Consider the following 16,119-nt stretch of genomic DNA (forward strand, 5'->3'; position numbering starts at 1 on the left):
AAGAATAGATCTTAGAAGTTGTCATCACAAGAAAAAAAAATTAGAACTGGTGACTGGTGTTTACTAGACTTACTGTTAAGTAGACTTAGTGCTAACTGATGTTAACTAGACTTTTATTATCATTTCACAATATATACAAATATCAAATCATGTATATCTGAAACTAATATAGTGTTATGTCAATCATATCTCAATGGAAAATAAACATTAACTAGCAAAAATAAATAAAAAGATGCTATGAAGCTGTGTTTCTAGATGTAGAAAGATGTTCCTAATATATTAAATTTTTAAAAGGGCATGTTACAGAGCGGTATGCAAAGCAGACCTAATTTTTGGAAATGAAAATGTATACATGGATCAAAAAAATTTTTTTTGTCCTATGTATTCTCTCTTTGTTGAAGGCCTCTTTTTATATTTCCATTTCTTTGATCATTTACCTGCTCCCACAAATAATCTGGGGACATTTTCGTTGACTAATTTTTTCAATTTGGTTAAGGTTTTCTGAATCATATTTTTAATTTCAAGGAGCTCATTCTTGGACTTTGTTCATTTTTTACATCGTCATATTTTCAATTTTTGGATGCAACATATCCTTGATTTTCTTTCTTTTTATTCTAATTAGACTTTAAGTTCTCACCTGTTCCCTGGATTGTTTTGTTTGGAGTCTGTTTTCTTGGGCTTTGCCTTTTATATTGTAGTTTTTCAATTTGTGTTAAATTAGGAGGCTTGCTTGGGTACCTGGCAAGGCAGGCTTTAATTTAGGATGAAATGTGGGGTGCTAGCTCCTTTTTGATTCTCTTGATGCCAGAATGTGAAAGGCTTTACTTTAGGACACCAGCACTCATTCACCCTTCTTAGTTCTTTTCAGAAGCTTTTCTTGTGAGGTGAACCCTCAGTTTTTTTCCTTCCTTTGCTCCCAGGGCCAGCTGCAAGTCATACCAATGATGGTTAGATGTAGAGGAGGCAGGCAATCCTTGAGATGCCACTCAAGAATGACGGCATCTCAGGTCATGGGGAGATATATTTAAAAATAGCCCCTTCCTCCCCTCAGTGAAAGGGGGAAAGGGAGTAGAAATAAAATTAGTGGGATTTTCAGGAGCATTGGGCCAAGGTGGAAAAAAAAGACGAAGAAATACAGTTGGCCCACATATCTGTGGGGTTCTGTGTTCATGGATTAAACCAACCTCAGATTGAAAATATACAGGAAAAAAATTCCAAAAAGTTTCAAAAAGCAGAACCTGAATTTGCCTTGCATTGGCAGCAAGTATTTACATAACATATACATTGTATTTGATATTATAAATAATCTAGAGATGACTTAAAGTATATGGGAAAATAGGTTATATGCAAATACTATACCATTTTATATAAGGGACTTGAGCGTCCTTCGATTTTGGTATCCAGAGGGTAAGGGGAAAGGGGATGGGGGTGGAACCAATACCCTGTGGATACTGAGAAGCTTGTACTCTTTGTAAGTTCCAAACATGACAGGTAAATCCTTTATGGTCTGATTCTTGACAGCTTCATCTCACAAGAATAATGAGAAATAATAATTGCCGTGATTAGAATATTGGGGAGTGGGAATGAGGGTTGTATGAGAATTTAACTTGTGAAAGCATTTTATATTTGGAAGGGATTTAGACTTTATTCGTTTGACCAATGTGTTTTCCTAAACTTAATTTTGTTACCAAAACTATTTCTTGCCATATCTGAATATCTTCATTATTATTTATTAAATGGTTTTCTTTATATTAACTTTAACTCATTTAGCTTTATTCTAATACCTATCAGTTTAGGGTTAAAAGAATTTTTAATACACACCAAAATAATTACATAAAATGAAAAATGCCTTTTCCTGCCAAGATATTTATTACAACTCTTTGTATTTCATCAAATATCAGATGCCAACAATTGGAAGATGTGCTATTATTTGATATATCACTAAGAGAGAAAAATCCCTATTAATTAAGCTAGAACATGGTGCTTGTGCAGAATTTTTACTTTATGCTGATTGAAAAACAGCTTTTTATTATCTGTCATTCTTGTATAAAAATAAAAAGGGAAGTATAAAGTATATTGGGTTAAGGTATTCCCATGACTTCTTCCTGTTAAAAATTTGCTTGTTTTGAATCACTTTAAAAAATAAGTTTTATTGAGATACTTCATATGCCATTATATTTCACCCTTTTAAAGTGTATAATTCAGTGTCTTTTTTTAATTCATATAGTGTGGAATCATCACTGCTATCAAATTTTAGAACATTTCATTACGCCCAGAAGAAACCCCATTCTAATTACCATTCATCCTCCATTTCCCCCTCCTCCACCTCTAGCTCCTGACTGCCACGAATCTACTTTGTGTGTTTACATTTTACCTATCCTGGACATTTCTTATAAGCACACTCAGGTATTTTATTGCCTTCGGTGTCTGGCTCTTTCACTTAGCATAATGCTTTCAGGGTACATTCATGCTGTAGCATGTATCAGCACTTCATTCCTATTCATGACTGAAATGTATCTCATTGTATGGATGTACTCCATTTTGTTTATCCATCAGTTGATGGACATTTGGTTTTTTCCCACTTTTTAGCTATTCTGAATAATACTGCTGTGAACATTCATGTATAGGGTTTGTGTGGACATGAGTGTTAGTTTCTCTTGGGCACGTATCTAGGAGTGGGATTGCTGGGACAGCTAATGCCTCTGGGTTTAACATTTTGAGGAAGTGCCAAACGTTTTCCAGAGATCCTGCACTCTTTTACAACCTCACCTGGAACTACAAGGCTTCCAGTTTCTCCACATCCTTGCCTGTGCTTGTCTGTCATTTTGATTGTAAACATTCTAGTGGGTGTGCAGTGGTATCTCAGTGTGGTTTTGATTTCCATTATCCTGATGCCTAATATGTTGAGCATCTTTTTCCTGTAGTTATTGGCCTTTTGTATACCTTCTTTGAAGAATGTCTATTCAGGTCCTTTGCCTATTTTTAAAAAAATTGGATTATTTGTCTTTTTATTGTTGAGTTTTAAGTGTTCTTCATGTATTTTGGATACAAGTCCCTTATCAGAGTTATGATTTGCATTTACTTTCTCCTTTTCTGTGGGTTGTCTTTTCACTTGATGGTGTCCTTTGAAGCACAAAAGTTTTAAATTTTGATGAAGTTTAATTTATCCCTTTTTCTTTTTTTATTTTTGCTTATGTTTTTTGTGTCATATTTAAGAAACTGTTGCGTAACACAAGATCACAAAGATTTACTCCTATGCTTTTTTTCTGAGAATTACATAGTTTTAGCTACTACATTTATTCTATGACACATTTTGAGTTAATTTTTGTATATGGTGTGAGGTAGGTGTCCAGCTTTAGTCTTTCACATGTGAATACCAGTTCCCCAGAACCATTGGTTCAAAAAACTCTTCTTTCCCCATGGAATTGTTTTGACAGTGTTTTCAAAGCTCAGTTTACCATAAATGTAAGGGTTTATTTCTGGACTCTCAATTTCATTCCATCAATCTATGTGTCCTTACGCTTGTATCATAAGGTCTTGATTACTGTTGCTTTAAGTTCTAAAATTAGGAAGTGCTTACACTGGTTTTGTTGTTCTTTTTCAAGGTTTTTTGGGTATTTGGGGTTCCTTGCTTTATGTGAATTTTAGGCTCAGTCTGTCAACTTCTGCAAAAAAGGCAGCTGGGATATTGGTGAATATTGCATTGCATTTGTAGATCACTTTGGGAAATACTGCCATCTTAACCATGTTAACATCTATGAACATGGGATGTCTTTCCAATCATGTAGGTCTGATTTGATTCTTTGTTGTGTAGTTTTCAGTGTACAAGCCATCCACTTTTTTGTTAAATTTATTCTCAAGTAGTTTGTTTTTTTGGTGCTATTGCAAATGGAATTTTTTCTGTTTCATTTTCTCATTGTTCATTGCTAGGTTATAGAAATGCCACTGATTTTGTAAATCTTGTGTCTGCAATCTTGCTGAACTGATTTATTAGTTCTGATTTTTTTTATGTGTGTATTCTAAATCACTACTTGAGTTTTATAGCATAGTTTTCCCTCAGTATCAATTTGGTGCCACCATGAATATTGGTGACAGTATTTCTTAAATTAATCTATGTAAGAATTAAAATAATTGTATAAAAATTGGTGTTGGGCTGTGTTGCAGGTTTATAGTTAAGTAGAGCACGTCTTTTCCTGATTCTCACTTAAGGAAACCAGCTGTGTACCCCAACTTCTTCTAAAATCATTTGTTTTTCTGGAGGTTTAAAAGATGCCTCAGTATTTTCTTTAATATTTTCTCCCCAGTGGCTCCTAATACCCATTCTTTGTACTATGATGCTGGTGCTCTTAGTGTGTGCACATGCATTGGCTGTGAGGGGTGCTTTGCTGCTGCTGCTTGGCTTCTTAGTGATTAGAAGATACCATTAGTTGTAAGACTGACCTGCATTTCATAGAGTTAAGATGTGAAAATTGTATGTCCTATAGTTAATGACTTCTTTAGGCATAGGGCCCATTGAAGCTCTTTAAGCAAAGGAGTGAGTGGTTAAAACAGTTTCCTTACTGCAAACTGAAAGTGCATTAAATAAGCAATGGGGTTAGTGGCAAGAAGATCAGTTAGGAGTCTGTGGTAATAGTGCAGATGAGAGCTGTTAATGACTTGAAATAAGGCAGTGGTTTTAGGCAATATTTGAGAGGTGGTCTTTAAGGAGGAATCAGCAGGGTTGGTGAATATTTGGTTAGGGAAGAAGGAGAAATCAAGAATAACAAATTTCTAGGTTGAGAGATGATCAGATAGTGATGGTATTAACTGAGATAAGGAGTACTGGAGAAAGGGGAGGAATTTGAAGAAAATGTTAGTTTTGTTAAGTTAAAGGTGCTAGGCAAATCCAGTTTGAGATGTCTAGTGGGCAGTTGGAAATAAGGGTCTGAATCTTGTGAGATAGGATGGGGCCAGAGATAAAAGATTTCAAAATTGTCAGCTGACAAAAATTAGATGAACCATAAGAACATGACTATATAGGACAAGCAAAATATGTAGAACAAGAAGAGGGAACCCTAGGCAATTCCACCATTTAAAGAGTTGGCAAAGGAGGAAGAATCAGTACAGGAAAAGTCAGATGGAGGGAGAAGAGTCATGTACTAGCGGTGAGGGTTATCTCAGAAACTAAGAGAGGTGAATTTCAAGCAGTAGGTCATCTTCATCAATTACTATGTAAAGATTTGGGTACAATGAAAACTGAAATTAGAGCATTGTCTGGTATTTGGTCATTTGGAGGTCTGACGCAACTTAAAAAGTAATCAGAACTGTCAGCTTGCTTTGGATTAAGTGGAATGTGATTTTTTTCAAGTTTATTAGTGAAAAGAAAGAAAAATGGAGATATAATTTGTAAAGACTTTTGTTGTTTTGTTTGTTTTTAATTTGATTTTGGTTATGGCAGATTTACACCAAGAAGAATTGTAGATTTAAAATAAAGGAAATAATTAATAAAATGAGATTCTCAATGTCAGATCTCTAATACTAGAGAGAAGAGGTATGACCTTCTTGGAGAAGCAAATTAGGTACTTGCTTTTGTGGATAGGTTTAGGGGGAAAGGGATGAGGAGAAAGTTGAGGAATTTAATGTTTGTAGCTTCTGTTTTCTCTGGAGTAAGACTCTACCTTTTGAGTGAAGGAATTGAGCACCCCAGTAGACCTGCCATCAAGTTCCTCTTTCTGAAGGTGTATACAAAGCAGAAATGATTACAGTGTTTTTTAAAAGTGGTTTGTTTTTTTTTTTGGTGTGTGTTAATAACTTAGTATGTATGTCTAATTACAGCACCTAGAGTGCCTTTATGGACACTTGTACCCCTCTAATGACAGTCTGAGGACTTTTTTTTTTCCTGAGGTCTTTTTGATAGCAGTTCATAGACTGTCCATTAGACAGAAGAGTAGTTTATGCAGCTCTGGTTAAGAACACTTACCTAGTACTAAAAGTACATTTATACTAAATTTCAAAACATTCTCATCATAATATAGTTTTGGATCCTAATGACATTACCTCTTAATTACAAGTTAACATCAACAACTCAGCATGACTTAATCATGTGTCAGCAACCCAACAGCTGTTGGGTACTCATCCTGAAAAAAGTACTGTACTTCGGTGCTATGTGCTGTGGAGAATTCATTTTCTTATTTGTTCAACAAATATTATTGAGTACCTTATATGTAGAGTGTAGTCTTAGATGCTAGAGATGCATTGTGGAACATCATGGACATTTTCACTCTTTTTGTGGAGTATGCCATATTTTGGAGGAGGGAGTGGGAAGGAAGACACAGACATACACACAGTAAACAAGTAAACACACAATATCACTTACATAGTGTTTTTATTAAAACTGTTTAACCTGACTTTAATCTTGAGTGAACAAGATACATCCAGAATGCGTAGCATGCTACCAAGACAGCTGAGTTGAAAAAATGTCCTGGGTTAAAAATACAAAACTGAACAAGAAAACAACAAGGATACAGTTAAGACTAAAGGAGACAAAAGATACATGACAAATGCAATGAGTGAACCTTGACTAGATCCTAGATTCTAAAAAAAGCTTTAAAGAACATTTTTGTGTCAGATAGGAGAATTTGTACTGTACATCAGGCGATGCTATTAATGTTAAATTTGCTGGGTATGATAATGGCCTTGTGGCTATATAAGAGAAAGATCATTGTTTTAAGGGCGTACATGCTGGCATTTACTGATGGCGTGTCATAGTATCTGTATCTTTCAAATGGATCAGCAAAAAAAGTGTGTATGTGTGTGAAAGAGGGAGAGAAAAATGTGAAATATTAATTGGTGAATCTAGGTGAAGAGTATACTAATGATTATTATATTTTGATTATATTTGGCAATTTTAAAAATAAAGAATTTAGAAAAATTAATTATGTTATAATATGTACTTTAAAGAACAAGAATTCTCTGATAGAGAATATTTTAGAGGGTGACTATTGTCACGTAATTACTTAATAGAATCAGCTATTCAAAGAGTGGAGGAGTTGGGGCAGGCTTTTGAGATTCGGCACAATATGTATGAATGTCAGGGTGAGAAAGATCTTTGCTTTGAAGAATTGAAAGGAGACGTGTATGGCTAGATCTTGAGATGCAAAGATGTAATACTCTATGGGAGGAGAACACTAACTATTTGTAGCATTTTCAGTCTCATAAATAGCCTAATGTCCCAGTTTTGTTTGTGTTTGAACTATTTATAAAATCCTTTTGTATTTATCGGTATGAGACTCTTAAATGCAGAGGCTTGAAAGAGTAAACTAGAGACAGTTGTCTTTGAGCTTTTTATTGTGTCAGAATCAGGGCCAGCCAGCTATTCCTATCCCAGGAAACTTAACATCCAAGTTGAAGCATCTCCAGAAAGGCATTTCATCACTGGTAAATTAGGCTTGTAAAAGCCTTGTGGCTAAATATACTATGGACAAGAGGCTTGTTAGTGGCAGTGAATGACCTGATTTCACCATTTGTTAAGTCTGAAAATGTTCTTGGCCTTCCCAGGGTATTTTGTGACTTCAGTTCATAATTGAGATCTAAAATGACAGATATCTAGAATAACTTTGTTTCAAAGACAGTGTGACTTTCTTCAGAACTTCAAGGAAATGATTTTATTTCTGAGTTACGGGTTTCTTACTTGTTAAAGGAAATAGTCTCCCTTTCCTATCTTATGGCATCGTTATTAGGAGAAAATGAGATGTGAATGCTCTTGAGAAAGTTAAACACTATAGTAAGGTGAAGGTGTTTTCAAGCCCTTTAAAATCTATTCAGCTACCCAAGATCCTGTTCATGCTTTTTGGAATTGTACCTTTTTAACTGTAGGGCAGAGTTAGTGGCTTGCAGCAAGAATACCTCAGTTCTATTTGGCCTTAGGACCAAATTCTGCAGGATTGTAATGAAAATTCTGAACTTTCCAATCCGTTCATTTTTGCCTGTATTGCTAGTGGAGTTTCATTTACGTATTGCAATCAACCTTACCAGTTTTGGACTTGAACATGAATGAATATTTATACTTAACTCATAGTTATCTATGGTTTTTATGTACATTAATAGCATTATTGGTTTCGGTGTTCTATATCTGTGGTTACCTACTGTCTGTTGCATATTGCATGATAACTAATCATCTCACAACCAGTGTATCATCAGGGATCTGCAAACTAATATTATTAGCAAATACTAAAATGTCATTGTGAAATTCTGTGTCATTTACAATTTTCTTAAAGTTATGATCTTTTTAAATAGTTTAAAAAATCTTTTTGTGATCACAAAATATTACACACTTGCAAAAGCCTGAACATACAGAAGTTTTGGGAAAGTGCCGAGATGGCGGAGTAGAGGGACTCACAGCTCGCCCTCTTCCACAAATAGACCAAGAATTATATCTATAGACCCATTGAATTGCACGGAACACCTACTGAACTGTGGCAGAGTTTTCTCTCGCTTTGAAATACAGGAGGATTCCTCACAAAAACCTATAAGCAACAAGTTTATACTGTATAGCACAGGGAACTTCAATATCTTGTAGTAACCTGTAGTGAAAAAGAATATGAAAACAAATATATGTATGTATATGTATGACTGAACTATTATGCTGTACACCAGAAATTGACACAACATTGTAAACTGACTATGCTTCAATTAAAAGAAAAAGTTTTCTATTAAACTGATACTTTATCCTAAATTTTACGGTATTTAAATGTATTTTATATAATTTCATGAAGAGAGCCAAAGCCACACTCATTGAAACTGTAAACACTTCTGTCATTGCCTGACCTGTTAGGTGGCTAAACTATTTTTAATTCTAGAGGGTACAGGCCAAACCTGAGGTTGGGGTGGAGAATTTGCCTCTGCTTTTAGTTTCAGTCTTCAAGTGAAATGAAATTAAGTGCAGTTTAAAAAGAGTTTTTACTTTTTGTGTAGTAGAATGTGTGCATGCATAGGATAGTGCTGTTTGCCTGATGGATGGAGGTTTTATTTACTAGTATGTGTATTGGTTGAGTATAGGCTTTTATTAATTTATTCAAGAGATAATTAATTACCTCCCTTGTGCTGGATACTATATAAAGTTTTAGAGACATAGTGATAAGCCACGTATTTTCTTTCACTTGTAATTTGAAATGCAAATTCCATTTGTTTGGAATGATTAGGTCATAAGTTTCTAGAAAATTGATTCTGCTTTTAATATGTTTGACACAGAAGATTCAGACTTACTCATCAGTGTATGAAAGTAACAATAGGTTTTTTAGAATATGAATATTTATGGTTAGTAAATAATCTAATTTCAACAACTTCTTCATTCTTGTAACCAATAGCTTGTATTAATGCTCAAATTTTTCCCACCTTGAAAAGTCCTTTAACCTTCATGAAGAGCTAAGCTTTTAGAAAGAGTAAGCTAAACTCAGCCTTCCAGTCTTTACTTCTGAACCCCATATGGTCTGACATTTAAGCTCAGTGATCATTGGTGACTTTGAAATTGTTAACAGTTTTTATTACTCATTTTACCTAACCTATTAGGTACATCTGATACACTATTTTATGCTTTTTCTTAGTTGTCTTTACTTGTTTTTTTATGATAGTTTTCTCTATTGGTTATCTATTTCTGTGGTGACTCCTTTTCTTAGAGGATTCTTTTGCCCATCACTTGAATAAAACAATTTCCTTAATTTTTTTCTTTTCTAATATAGTTAATTTTAAGACTTACCTAAGTACTGCTTTAGCTACATCCTAAAAGTTTTAATATATGGTATTTTTGTAATTGTTCAATTCAAAATGCTTGATATTTTCCATTATGATTATTGCTTCTTTGTCCCATGGTTTATTTAGAAGTATGTCTTGATTTTTAAACTTTAAGTTAAATTTTTTATTGATTTTTTTTAGTTTTATACCATTGTAGTTAGCTTGAAATTTGTTGAGACTTGTTTTATGGCTCTGTATATGGTCAGTGTTTATAAATATTTTGTCTAACAGACATCCTTTCTTGGATGAAACATAGATAATTTAATCTTGCTACTGTTTTTCCTCCTAATTTTTCTCATGCCATTTTTTTTGGTTTCCCAAGTTGAAAACCTGGGAGTTATTCTCAATTTTTCCTTTGTTCTTAATATCATATCGAGTTAATTCTTAGTATCTGTCCAGTCCACTTGTAAAATTATTTCATGGTCATTCTATGATAATTAAAATAAAACCTTGGAAAATGTAAAGTATATGAATTAGGTTACTCAAAACCCTACTACCCAGGGCCTTTTTTTCACTCCAGTTTCTTTGTGGTCCTTATTCATGTTATTCTTTTCTTGTTCGTAGATTGTTGTAGAGTTATGAGAGTTCTCATCTTTTGTCTCCTCTGAATGCATTTATTCATTTATTTACGTTAATTCATTCAGCCAGTATCAGAAACCTGTTATGGGCTAGATCCATGGAATGCATAGCAGTGAACTAGACAGAGAGGGAAGATCTTTAAACCTTTATAACTTGGGCCTTTTTCATTTGTCCACTGTTATCTTTGCCACTTACTCTATGTTGTAATTTGAGCTGTAACTACACTGAAGTTTTGGTCCTAGAAAACTGTGTTGTCTTTGAACTTTGTGCGTTTGCATATATTCCCTAGGCTTACGAAGCCCTCCTGAAGTTCGTCTGGGAAACTACTAATCTTTCAGGTTAATAGCTGAGTGCCAATGAAGTCTTGACTGACCTTGTTTCTTGCTCCTGGATAGATTAGAAATTCTTTTTGAGTCTATTAAGTATAGGAATTCTGTTACATTGTTTTTGTATGCCTTTTTGTTTCCCCACTTAGGCTGTGGGTCCTTGGTATTATGTCATATATTCTTTCATACTTGTTTCTCTTACCACCTAGCACAGTACCTGGCGCGTTACAGGCATTCAGCAAATATTTACTGAATGACCACAGCCATATAGTTTAAATTAAATCAGATTTTCCTTAACTTTTATTGGACTCTTCTTCAAAACAGTTTGGGGACTGGGCTGTTTTGGTTGCTTAAATGATCTGGTTAATTAGAAAGTATATTGTTCTGATATACAGTTTTCAGCTTTCAGCAAGTAGAGACAAAAGTGTATGAGTTAGTTGTTTAATGAGTCTGTATTTTTGCATATAATCCATTATAAGGGGATTAGAATTCCAAGTCAGCCAGTCTGTAATTTGTCGTATAACTTACTTGTAATGTCTGCAGCTAATTAAGCCGGCTGTGCTCTTTTCCTTGTGGGGGCCCAGTGTGCAGTGGCTGCAAACAGCAGCTTCTTTGGTAGTGTATGCAGCCTGTTGCCTGTATGGGTTGCGCTAAGGGACCTTGGAGACATCCTTTCCCAGTGGACATTCATGTCTGGCATGTTGTTCCCAACCTAGGCTCCAGAAAGGTGTGGTGCTTTTGGAAAGCCCCAGAGCACATGTTGGCTAAGTCATCATGTCCATCTGTACCAAGCTGTGGAACAAGGAACATGTGATTGAGGCCCTATGCAGGGTCAAGTTTAAGTTCCCCGGCCACCAGAAGATCAACATCTTTAAGAAATGGGGATTTACTAAATATAATGCAGATGAATTTGAAAACATGGTAACAGAAAAGCAGCTCATCCCACATGGCTGTGGGGTCAGATACATCCCTAATCATTGCCCCCTTGACAAATGGCAGGCCCTGCACTCATGAGAGCCTTGGCGCCATTCCCTCCTTACTCATGCCCATAAAAAAAACCTACGTTCCTTGTAAAAAAAAAAACAACAACAAAGTATTTGTAATGTTCCTAATCCTTATTGCACATAATAATGGTTTCAAGATTCAACCTTGTGCTGTAACTGAATGTGTGTTGCTCAGTGTTGCCCAGCAGTAGAACTAAGGTATCTGCTGATTCTGAGCCACTAGTAGCAACCCTGACCAGGTGTTCCAGCGAGGTGAAGGAGGAGATGATAACAGCCACAGGTGGTAGAAGTATGGACACTCCCCACCACACCCAGTTGTCTGGCCCTTCAGGTAAAGAATGTGGAGGGGGTTCTGAAGAAAGACCTTCACATCTTGGCATTTAGAGGTTTCCAGTCTAAGTGTTGACTTCCCATCTAGCCACCCTAAAGCAAAGCTCAGCAGACTGGATAACATGTGAAACTGCATAACGTATGGAGAATTCCCATATAAATTCTTATAACCTCAATTTGAAGTGTTAGTGGATAACTGAGGATTATTCAATAATTGAGAATAGTCTGCTGCGTGAAAGGAGTGCCCAAAAGAAACAGAAGAAATGATCCCTGAATGAATAGGTAATAAAAAGGGTTTACTGAGAGCTGAACAAGTATGATTGAAGGAAAAGTCTCCATCTAAACACATCCTTAGGAATTTTAAAGACAACTATGATAAGGGAAGTACCTAAAAAATTCCTAAAGGGAAAAAATCGGTAACCTACCAAGGAGAAAAAATCAGAACAGCATCAGATTTTTCATCATCAATGCTGAGTGCTGGATGTAGTATAGGAATACCATCAGACTTTTGAGGGAAAATTCTTTTCAATATAAATTTCAGTATCCAGAAAGCTATCAGTTGTGAAGGTAGGACTGAAATAGTGTGATACATAAAGATTCAGAAAATTTAGATGCACACATCTTTTTATTGCAAGCGTCACTGCTCCAGCATAAGAGTATGTGTTCGAGAAAACAAAGTGATAAGGCAAACTTCAAAGATGACAGGGCTGAGAGGGTAATCAATGCAGATTGGTACAGGAACACGGAGAACTCTAGAAGCTGGAGTTACCTGTGGAAATAAGAACAGTGTGAAATTATCCCTGACAATTTGAAACAAGGTGACAATAAAGGGGCATATTAATAAGCAATTTTGGGAAAAATAAAAAGTGAGTAAGAAAGATTGTTTAACAAATGTATGCCATTTAGCTTTGCAGTGATTAATATTTAACAGTTTTAATTAAGTAAAACTTTATTGATTTAATGAAAATAGTCCAGTAAGATTTATAGAGAAAGGGAGTTAGTGATATAATTTTTTATAATAGTCAGATCTGAAATTGATCAGTTAAAAAAGAGAAATATAAGCACGTTATTTAAAAATACAGTGGTGCCTCCCAGAAGAAAGAGCTGAAAGCACCAGACTCAGGAGAGCAGGACTGGATTGTGGAAAGGGGTTGGTGGGGAACTACTGCATTTCATTTTAATCCTTTCTGTACTTGATTTTTTTTAAGTATGCATTATTATGTCTTTATTATTTCTGAAACTAAGGATTTGTGTAGAACAACCATTAGGCTGCCTGCTTTATACTTTCTGTCCTGTAGGTCTGACCCTGGTCCCCTTTGGTGTTCTACTTTCATTGAAATCACAGCCGGAAAGAAAGCAGCCAGTCTCAGGCTTTATTTTACTATCCTTGCCTCAAGAGATAAAAGAGAATTCCTCCCTCAATGCTTTAATGCCGGGCCAAGCTTTGGTAGACTGCCTTCTGCTTCCCTTGTACCTGTGCTCTGCTTTGACCATCCGTGGCCTCGTGAATTTAACTGTATGTATGTGAAAGGCCCCACCGAAAGTGGCATCATTGTTAGGTTACGTTATATACTTCGTATGTAATATACCCACACATGTGCTACTTTTCCTGGGGAAGGGAAGACATTGTGGGAAAGAGCCTGGGAAGGATGGCAGCTTTTGCTCTTGAACGAGGTGAGATTGATCAGGACCTGTGACGCTTGGGGTTAGGATGACAGCAGAATAGGTTTTTCCTACCCTTTCTCCTTTAGCAGTACTGTTCTCTTCCGCCAGTGCATATTTTTTTGACTTTGTGGATTGGAGTGAGTAAGAGGGTGGGAGTGCTCCAGTGGGAGGTGGCAGGGTGAATTGGGACTAGGTCTTTCTTCCTTTCCTTTCTTTGCTGCCAAGTGATACTTCATGGGTTGAAGATTAGTGGCATGGGTGCCAGAGACATGATTGTAGTGGATTTATCATGGCTTATTGGGTTTGTCAGAGAAGAGGAGGGAAACCTTAAGCAGAGCAGTTAGAGGGATGAAAGTTCCTGCTAGGGAGGTGAGTCCTTTGGCTCTTAGATACTGCCTTTTAATTAAATTACCAGTTACTACTGGTAATGTACTGATTATTTATTGTGTTCCTACTACATTCTGGGCCCTGTGCTAGGTCCTGGGGAAGTAATGGTAAACAAAATGGGGCAGTCTTTTCCCTTTCAGAGTACAAACTAGTGGGTGAGGAGTAGATAAAGGCAAGTAAGTAGGCATATGGAGCACAGTGTGGGAAGTACAGTGATGAGAGAACTACGGTTTACTAAACGTCTAAACTGAACTTGGTGGATGGGCTTTGGGAAAGCAGCCTTAAGAAGGAAGGTCTAGCTGAGTCTTCCCTACCAAAATTTTGGGTGCTGAAGATAGGGATCTTGACTACCTTATTCACCAGGCCTCGAACAGGTACTTACCAAGTATTTATTGAAAGAAAAATAATTAACCTGAAATTGAGTTGTATTTTTTAATATTTCTTCTACCATTTTTGAGAAATTATACTTTTTCAAGTCTGAACCCATGTGTTTTAATGTTAGCCTTGTAGTAGTCCTCAGAGGTTATTTCAGACAGATGAAATAAACTGTCCATGGTCTCACCAGTAATACACATGTAGTGTTCTAGTTAGCTGGGAGGATAAATTGGGGAATGGGTGGGGAGGGAAAAAGCCACACTTTTTGAATTACGTACCCAATTCCCAAGTTCTTAAGTCAAGGTCTTATTTATTGCAGGATAGTAAACCAAGAAGGAAGAAGTGGCTAGAACCCTTGGTCTCCACTTGATTTCAAGGGAAGAAGCTGCTTTGTCCAGACAGTCTATTTCAAGATGGGTATCGGTGGTGGTGATGAGGAAAAAATGCCTCTCTAATAATGGTAGCATTATAGATAGAAGTAGTCTCTGTGTGTGTTGTCAAATAGTGTAGCAAATAGTGATCGTAGTAGTGAGTATTCTTGAAATATGATTTGACTCCTGCTACTGTTACCTGTATTGTATGTTTCTAGAGAGAAAGGAAGTGATCAGTGACAATATTGGGAGGGAAGTTCCTTAGAGGGGAAAATGTACACTGTTTATCCTAGTTACGTTTGAGGTGTGTGTTGTGGATCATTTGCCCTTTCTTTGTTTTCTCTAAAATTTCTTTGGGCAGAGGAATTTTAAAAGAGGGAAATACTTTTGTAAAATATCTGTTTATTAAAGTTGTTTTATGTAATACATGATTTATGTTTTCCGTGTTTGTATGGATAACTGGTGTATTCACCTTATAATGTGAATTAGAGTCTGTTGTTTACTCAGAGCAAAACTGAAATTATTTGTGCATAGTTATTTTTTAGAAAAAAAGTCACTTTAAATACAGATTTTTCTTTAATTGAGTTGAACTTTATAAATTCCATATAACCTTTCTGTCTTTTACGTACCCTGCCCTATGTAGAGCATTGAGGATACAACTGAATGAGAGTATCACAGACATGCATTCCCTGGTGGAGTGTTTGGGTTGGTGGGGCAGTGTGTTTCCGTGGGTTTAAGACTAGGTGGGGAGGACTGTACAAGTGGAGTCAGTTAAGTGTGTTTAACTTTTTCCCACAGATTTGGCTATGAATGGGCGGAAAAATAAGGGGAAGTGGTGGAAGGGGCACAAGGAATCAAGGAAATTTTAGTTCTCCTTTTTCCCCTCTACAACCCTTGCAAGTTTTTAAGAATGGGTGAATGCTAATGGGAAGGTGCCAATAGAAAGATTTGCTGAATGCTGGCTCTGGTCTATAGTTGTATAACCTTGGTGAAGTTGTTTAATCTGTTTTCTTAGAGTTGCAGTTTTTTCATTTGTAAAAAGGGATTTGTGATCATCATCTATAAAAGTGTCTTCATGGCATTGTTCTGAGTATTATCTCTCTTCCCCTTGCACAGTAAATGGCTCATAATAGGGGCTAAGAAATGATTTGCGAATGAATAAATATGCAGAAAGCTTAATATATGGTTGAGTACACAGTAGTTACTCAAGTAACTTTTCCCCAGAGGTTTGGTTGTGAATGGAAGGGGAAAAATTAAGGAGATAGTGGTGGGAAAGGGCATAAGAAATCAAGGGCAGCTGTCATTAGGTTAGAT

General features: G+C 36.0%; 1 protein-coding gene and 1 non-coding gene across 7 annotated transcripts in view; both read left to right on the forward strand.

Annotated features, from left to right (window-relative positions):
• The window catches only part of MTF2 (metal response element binding transcription factor 2), a 55,889-nt gene that overhangs the window by 9,636 nt on the left and 30,134 nt on the right, over nt 1-16,119 (forward strand). The window lies entirely within an intron of this gene.
• On the forward strand, nt 11,211-11,345 carry LOC116155001 (small nucleolar RNA SNORA70). Its single transcript, XR_004139035.1, has one exon. It is a non-coding gene; the product is annotated as a small nucleolar RNA SNORA70 (small nucleolar RNA).

Source organism: Camelus dromedarius, chromosome 9 (genome assembly GCF_036321535.1).
Source record: "Camelus dromedarius isolate mCamDro1 chromosome 9, mCamDro1.pat, whole genome shotgun sequence".
Classification (NCBI taxonomy): Eukaryota; Metazoa; Chordata; class Mammalia; order Artiodactyla; family Camelidae; genus Camelus; species Camelus dromedarius.